General features: G+C 39.3%; 1 protein-coding gene across 3 annotated transcripts in view; it reads left to right on the forward strand.

The window, feature by feature from the left end:
- tmem132e (transmembrane protein 132E) overlaps positions 1-8,632 on the forward strand; it is a 409,273-nt gene that overhangs the window by 364,953 nt on the left and 35,688 nt on the right. The window lies entirely within an intron of this gene.

The following is an 8,632-nucleotide window of genomic DNA, read 5'->3' on the forward strand; positions in this document are numbered from 1 at the left end:
TGCACACAGTTGCAGCGCCTCCTACAGGAAACTGGTGGAGCTACGCAGAGAACCACGCCGCTCAAAAGCCTTGTTTGGATTGCTCAGAAATGGCAATATGGCACAAAAGTTTGGTCATTTATCTTGTTTTTTTAGTAATTCTATAATTAAAATTGGCTTTAAAATATTGCAAGTTTGAGGTTCTGCACTCATAAAGTCCTGATATATTTATAAGCACAGCATCATTTGACAAAATCATTATTTATATGTTTCAAACACAACATCTGTGTTGTTATTTTGGCAGAAAAAGTCAGAAGTGGCAACACGTTGACTTTAAATTCTAAAGCCAGTTTGTCACACAACTGTTGGCGACAAATTGTGAACGGCATTCGTGAAGGTGTCTCCAAAATGTTTCGAAACACTCGTGAGCGTTCTCAATTTCCTGACTCGTGTCACGGGACCTCGCTCCGCTGTTGCAGGGATTTTAAACACTTTAAAAGAAAAACTGCGAAACAAACTTTCTTTTTAAAATAGTTACAGACTTTTTGCAGGTGTCTGGAACCTGTCTTGGTTTAGTTTCTGTCCAAAAAATGTGAGACAAAAAAGGAGAGAAATCAAACTGAGACATAACTAAGATATTTTGACAAAATAGATTTCGACATCATTTGCAGAAAGTGTGTCATTCAGAGTGAATCTGAGTGAAATTAGAAACTTTTCTCACAAATTTGTGTCTCCAACATGTCACCAACAATCGCAGCTGTGTTGCAGAGACAGAGGCTTAAATTAGGGTGAAGGAGAAAAGCATGCAAGCGTTTCATCTAGAACGGGTTTCCTCATGGATAACAAGTACATAATTATGTAACATACTGGCCTCAGTTCGCAGCAGCTGTTTCGTTTCCAAATCAGCGTTGTTTCCCGCTAAGTTCATGTTCAGACTTTAATGTTACACACACACACTGACACCAACAAAACCTGAAACTTTTCAGAAGATGTAATGATGTTTCAGAAAAACGCAAGCTGCATTTCAGTAAGGAGAGAGAAATTCAAAAAACAATCTAAGTAAGAAAGTAAAAATGTATTTGTATAGCACATTTCAGCAGGAAGGCATTCAAAGTGCTTTACATAATAAAAACATCAGTAGAATCATTACAATCATCAAAAACAAAGTCATAAAAATCATCGAGCAGATAAACTTGATAATCATAAGGAGATGTTCAATATGTAATAAGATATTTTGTTCAGAGCAGCTTTTCACCTGACTACTAATCAAAGGCAGCTCTAAACAGGTGAGTTTTCAACCTTGATTTAAAGGAATTTAGTGTTTCGGCTGTGTCGCAGTTTTCCGGGAGTTTGTTCCAGATTGATGGTGCATAGAAACTGAAAGCTGCTTCTCCATGTTTGGTTCTGGTTCTAGGGATACAAAGTAGACCAGAACCAGAAGACCTGAGTGTCCTGGAGGGTTGATTTGACGATAATCAATCTTTAATGTATTGTGTTGCTAGACCGTTCAGTGATTTTTAAACTAATAGAAGTATTTTAAAGTCTATTCTCTGAGCTACAGGGATATGAAAGGATATGACATCACACAGGCAATTCAGTCAAATTCAGTTGATTTGAATAGCTCGATTTAATAATTTTACACAAAAGTTATTTCAGGGTATTTTACAGCAAAGGTCCAGTTCATTTCGTTTCATCCCTTCAAATAATTTTAATCCACTTATATGCAGTCAGAGTCAGCAGGAACTGAATTCTTTGTTCACTTTTTCTCAGTATAAAAGAGGAGATGGTTGAGAGGCTAAACTCTCTTTAAGTAGGAAGAGATCTTCAGCAGAACTGGACTCAGGAAGGACGGTCGTCTGCTCCAATCAGGTCAGAGGTGAGAGGACGGGTGACGAACACAAAGGCACCAGAATATGAATGCCTGAGACGAGGAAGGAAAGAAATTACAGCTATAATAGCATGTACCTTCACGAGGAGCAGAGAACGTCTCAGTTGGTGGTGGCACAGCAGGAAAAGGCTGAGAGGGTTGAGATGACCTGGAAAAGACGGATGAAGAGGAGGAGGAGGAGGAGGGTTGCATGAAAGACGGTCTGAAAAGCTCAGTGACACAATATTTTGAAACCTAAAGAATGAGGACTGTGGGCCCATTCCTGCAGAAAAAATCAGGCAAAAGATGATTGGTGGAGGGCAGTGATGTGGATATTAAAGATGAAGGCATTTTGATTCTGTGAAAAAATGGAAGTGACTAATCGAGAGGAACCGCAGGAATAGCTACAAGCAGAAAAAAGGAAGAAAATGTATTTTTCGTATTTAATTTATGTAAAAGATTATCATAAAACAGCAAATCAGAAACATCAACCATTCAAATTAACTGAAAACCTAATTAGACTTTTAGATTTAAATGTTTAATTAGTTATAAGATTATTAGTTAAACTCTCCACCACAGTTTATAATCTAACTCTCAAACCATAAATGTTCCCACTTTAGATCATGTGGATAAATTGTTTGTTTACAATCTTTCTAAGAGGCTAACTTCAACTCCGTTTTTGCTGTCTTCGTGTTCTTAACGTTTATAAAGAGCTGCGTGTAGAAATCTCGAACATCAGGCAATCAATGTGGCGTGAGCGATTATGATTGGCGTTTAATTTGCAGCAGAAGCCTGTGCGTGTGGAACAACAAGGCTTTGTGTGCACAAACGCGTACGGACGGTGGTTTGTTCTCATCCGGTTTGATTGGATCATCTTTCTTCTTGCAGCATCAGCAACACTTAAACAGTAACATCAGGAGAAGTGCTTGGATCAGAACTTAAAGTTATGGTAAAACTTCCACGATTGGTTACTATAACTGAGATTAAACACGTGTTAAACTGTACAGGGTGAGATTGCTTTAAATTTTGTTTTTATGTACTTTAATCAAAATTTTAAAATGATTTAAGTCAGAATACTACCAACTAGTTTTAGCAGTTTCAGCACAAGTGAAATTACTAGAATTAAAAGACACAAACAGGACATATATGATGCTGTATAATATTGAACGATATGATTACGGTACAATAGTCTACAATAGTCTGCGAGTTGTAGAGTTGTAGAGATATAATTCAATATTAAATCAACTTTATTTATGTAGCACATTTATAAACAACTCTCTCTGGAACAAAGTTGCACACAAAACAATAAATAGTGAAAAGATAATTCTTAAAACAAAGATCAGAAAAACAAACAACTGTAAAAAACATTCAAATGAAGCTAAAGGACCAGCTTGGACCTCGGGACGACTAAAGACCCGATCTCCTCTGTGGACCAGCCTGGACCTTGGGACAACCAAAGACCTGATCTCCTCTGTGGACCAGCCTGGACGTCAGGACAACCAAAGACCTGATCTCCTCTGTGGACCAGCCTGGACCTCAGATGACTAAAAGCCACCAATCATTAGATCTAAGGGATCTGGAGGACATTTAAGGCTGCAGGAGGTCAGACAGATATACAGAAGCCTGCCCATTCAGGACCTTATAGGTCAATGAAAGACCTTCTAAAAAGAAAGATATCTTCAGGGCTTTTTTGTTCGTGTTGAAAGTGGAGCTGCAGCGTTCTGAACCAACTGCAGTCACGAGAGGAGTTACAGTAATCCAGCTGGGAGGCGAGAACAGTGAGTCAAAGTCATTAAAGGATAAAAATGATCTCACTTTAGATAAAAGCCTAAATTTCACAAAGGATCTCTTTGCTACAGAACTACGTTAAAATTCAAATCAAATATCAGCCCCAGATCTTTTAAACTGTAACTTAAAATAATAACTTCAGTTTGTTCTTCATGCAGTACAGCACATTATACATTATTGACCCCTTGTGAGCTTTTTTAATAGCTGCCATCACAAAAACCCAACAAATAAACACAATCCACCAGTAAGACACAATGACCGAGTTCCTGTTTTTAAAAAATGTGCTTAAAGCTTAATGCTTGTCGTATAAAATACATCTGCGATGGAACGTCGTTACTGCGTTTCTGTGTAATAACGATGGTTTTAATAGCTGCGGCATCATAATTATGGAATTAAGAAATGAAAATATTCAGGTAAGAGGCCACTGAGTCTTTTTATTTGGCATGTGGTTTTTAATTTAAATGTGAAACATGATTTTGTTTTGATGTAAAAAAGTAAAAAGGTACCTTAATTTGAAAACCAGTCATACATATTTTACATATTTAATGGGAGTTTTAGTGGAAGTAAAAAAGAGTTAGAATTGGGTAGTAAATGAAGCTTTTTTTTTTTTTTTTAAATAAAATTATTAATTAGAACAAGAGGAAGCATCAGCTGCAGTCCCAACCTCTAAAGAAAAGTGCACTCTATAGTTTTTAAACAACTGGGCTTCTTTTTTTTGTTTGTTTGTTGAAAACATTTTGCTTCTTAATTGAGGAGTTTTCTGGAATAAAACAAAAAGCGCACAGTTCCAAGCTTTAAATCCTTGGTGAGCTGCTCCGTTTTGACTTTCCAGAACTTAAAATGCAGCTTTGGATCTAATCTACAGTCAGTTTCACACCAATTTGGACTTTCTTCTTTGTGACTGAATCAAATCTCATTGGGACCAGACGCACAAAGACCACATTGACCCTTAAGAGGGAGATTTGTTAGTTTAGTTCACATAAATGGAGCAACCCAATGCGGTTTGGAAAGCTTACAGCTCCACACTTGTTTCATCTTTTAATTGAGAAAGCTCCTCAGATGACTGAGAAGCTGGACCATCGCGTTGCCCTTGTTTTTCACAAATGACAGTAAAAATACAGCCAAGAAAATAAAAACGAAAGCAAGACGGTGATTACTGACAGTGTCAGCATTTAAAGCGTTTCATTAAAGTCTCACCATCATTAAAACAAACTATGAAACATTTTTAATGGTGCTTTATGCAAGAGGAATCTGTAACCTTTTTGCTCTTTTTCTTTCCCTATCTAAACCCCTCGGCGAAATGAGCAGAGCCAGAGAGCATCCAGCGCAGTTCAGAATATATTTTGGATGTTTTATTTTTGTACATGATTACCACATGCTCATTATCTAAAGTGCGAGGAGCCGTGCCGTCTTCCACATTAGTCTTATCCAGGATTTTTTACGGGTAGTTGCTTGTTTTGGTCCAATTAGACGCTCTGCCTCAGGTGTAAAGCAGAAATGCTCCCTGCAAAATGAAGCTCTCAAGTGCAAATTGAGCTACAAGGCTGTGGTGCACGTGTCAAACCCATCGTAACCTATTTCATACAGGAAGGCCAAGACACAAATTTAGTTGGCAGTGAGTTAAAAACATAGAAAGCTTTTCAGGAGGAGTGCTTGCTGCACTTTTAGAAACATAATGAGCTTGTCAGACCTCAGTAACAAGGAAGGAATACAGTGTGTTTCTGGGTATGTGAAATGATATCTGAGGTCAAACATGTGTTACTGTTTGTTTCTCAAAACTCCTACACAGCTGGAGCAGTCATCCAGGTGGGTTTTCAACTGCAGATCCAGTAACCTGCACCCATTGTTTATATTCTTGCCTCGGCATTAAATCGTGTCTGTTTGTGGTTCTAGTTTAACCTTTTTAAATTTAGCAGGTTATGTAAAAATAAACAAGTTGATGACTTTAAAATTAAACTTGTATGGATGTGATGAAATGTTCCCAGTGGGAGATTAGGGTTGTTGCAGCCATGACCCCAATATAAAATGGGGTCTCGGGTTAAGGAACCTTTGTTCATTAAAATATTTCAGTATGCTCGTCTGTCTCGCACCGAGCGGGAGCAAACAATCTCACAACCCCACAACAAATGTTTAATAAGGGCATTAACACTCACACGGGTGGCTGCCATCGTCGCTGCCGGAGTACATCATCGTGGTCCAATTCTACTTCTGCCTAACCTGAATACAAATGACATGTTTATGGAGTTCTCCAGAGGATGAAGGAATTTCAAATGAGCCTAAGTGCTCAGAAAACATCTTGCATAGCCTCGTTTTCCAAACATCCCCTACCAGGCTGTAATGGGATATAAATGTTTTAATGATTGGACATTCGGAATGTGGCTTTAATGCCCATTTTAGTCCCATTCTTTTAAATAATCGGCCTGTTAAAGTAGAAACCTTCAGATGACGATTCACACTGTTTTTTACTTTATCAGACTTGTGACATCACATAATAGTGTTTGCATCCATCCATCCATCCATCCATCCATCCATGCATCCATCCATCCATCCATCCATCATTCCATCCCATTCATCCATGCGTCCATCCATCATTCCATCCCATTCATCCATGCGTCCATCCATCATTCCATCCATCCGTCCGTCCGTCCATCCATCCGTCCATTCGTCCATCCATCCATCCATCCATTCCATCCATGCGTCCATCAATCCATCCATCCATCCTCTTAAGCTTTTCCATGGTTGGATTGTGAAGGCAACGTTTTCTCCCCAGCTCCTTCAGTTAGATCCCAAGATGTTCCCAATTCAAAGATATTAATTAATTCATCCAATGAGTTCCTGATCTTTCCCAGGGTCTCCTTCCACAGGGGTGAGACATCCTAAAGTTAGTATCTCACTGGACTACGACTAGTTGGCATTCGACATTCATCAGGGAGTCTCCCAAATGTCTCTAGAATCTCTTGCAACATTTTGCAAGATTCTCACCTTCCCCATGTGAGTAGCAGAGACGTGCAGCCCTGATGTTTGAGTTTTGAAAACATTCAAAACATTTGTGTAGCAGTTTTCTGTTTGAAATAGTCACACAGTCATTGTGGGCATCTCCACCGTGTCTCAGACACACCTGACTTGTGTCATGTGCGTCTCCAACCCATCTCAAGAATGCTAGCATATGTGCAGGTCTAAAATCTATGCTAAGTTGTTGAACAACTGGTTCAAATCTGCCTCCCTCTTCATTTCAAAAGTGTACTCCAACAGATTAAATCATAATCATGGGGATGGCTGCCAAGGTGGAAACAAAACAAGTAGAGGTGGACAACAAAATAACATGAATGGCCAAAAACATAGTTCTGTAAGCCACACACCTGAAAAGAGGTTGTGATAATAACAAAAACTGGTCATTCAAAGTGCGGCCACATGGCTCAGTGGCCACTTGGTCAGAAACACCGCATGTGAGACTTGTTCTGTGGGACCTCAACTGAAAATTTATACATTTTCCAGCTAGTCTCCCAACAGCTGCAGCTCAGTGAGATACAACCGTAAGGCCGAGCCTAGCCACCCTACAGAGGAAGCTGATTTTAGCTGCTTCTATCTGGGATTTTGTTCTTTCACTCATGATCCATGACTTCTGACCACAGGTGAAGATTGGAACGTAGATGATCCTGTAAATCTTCATCATGACGTCATTACTGAGAACAAACCCTCAGTCTGCTTGCTCATCTTTACGCTATCCTACCATCATGCCTGAGCAAGACTCCAAGATACTTGAACTCCTCCACTAGAGTCCAAGACTCATCCCCAACCCAAAAGGAGCTTTCCACCTTTTTCTGTTTGAGAATTATAGACTCAGACTTAAAGGAGCTGATTCATAAGTGCGTTTAGATCATGGTTTTTGCAGTCAGTCCTTATGTTAAACATTAAAACTTTTGTTTCCAAAACATAAAAAAGGTAGACTGGAGAGTTCAAGCACTCTTACCCCTTTAGTTTGTTTCACTAAAGTGAGCATCACTACAGTCCTTCCAGCCCATTTGCTCTGAGTATAATGTTCTCTCTGCCTTCATGACAACAGTAATCAAGGACCCCCCATAAACCGTATTGGCTTATGATTGCCACGCAGCTAGTTCAGAGGAATCCCTGTCACCACAGGTGAAACATTCCTCTCTTGCATGCTGTCATTTCATTTTACTGCGAGAGTATAAAACGCTTTAGTTTTCTGAGGATTTCTTTGCCGCATAAAGAAACTGCACCTAAAGGCAGCTCATCATTCTTAATGGTGCCACATACAGACTATGACTCTGCGGATAGTGATTTGAATGGCCTTCCCACAGAAAATCTCTGTTTTCAGTGATATTCTGTCAGTGGCATTCATTTTACGTAACGTTGCATGTTTTGTTTTCCAGCTGCCTGATGCAGCAGACAAGCACCAACTTGTTACATATTCAAATGTAAAGTATGCCGTGTTTTTACTCTGAAATGTAATTGCCAGTTTAATATGAGTAAATATTCAAGAGCTATTGAGCTGAATATTTCCCATATTTCCACGTTTAACATACAGGCAGATGGAGTTTCTCATTATTCCACTCACTGAATGTAAATGTGCAGATGCCAGGATGGAGTGGATATTTACACTGTGGTGGGAACAACAGGTGTTCTGATCAGAGATGGAGACCAGGTGATGAGGAGACTGTTCCAGATAGTCCAACACTTCGTCGTCCTCTCTACATCAGAAAAAGAAAGAGGGACACCCCCAATCCTTGGCATGAGCCCTCAAAATGTTCAGGTGGAGCAAAGTGGCCGGGGCAGCGGATGTAAGGGGATTCACCCATAGTCAATCCCTCCAGGATTTCGCGGGGCATTTTCCTAACAGTTGCGATGAAAAGTTGCAATTTTTTTTTTTACTAAAATCAATAAAAAACTATAACTTTTAATATATAAACCAAAAATCCTTCCTAGTTTTGTAAGATAATTACCAACAAACATTGACATTCTCAAAAGGTGCTTTAT

Source organism: Kryptolebias marmoratus, linkage group LG13, assembly GCF_001649575.2.
Source record: "Kryptolebias marmoratus isolate JLee-2015 linkage group LG13, ASM164957v2, whole genome shotgun sequence".
In the NCBI taxonomy this organism is placed as follows: domain Eukaryota; kingdom Metazoa; phylum Chordata; class Actinopteri; order Cyprinodontiformes; family Rivulidae; genus Kryptolebias; species Kryptolebias marmoratus.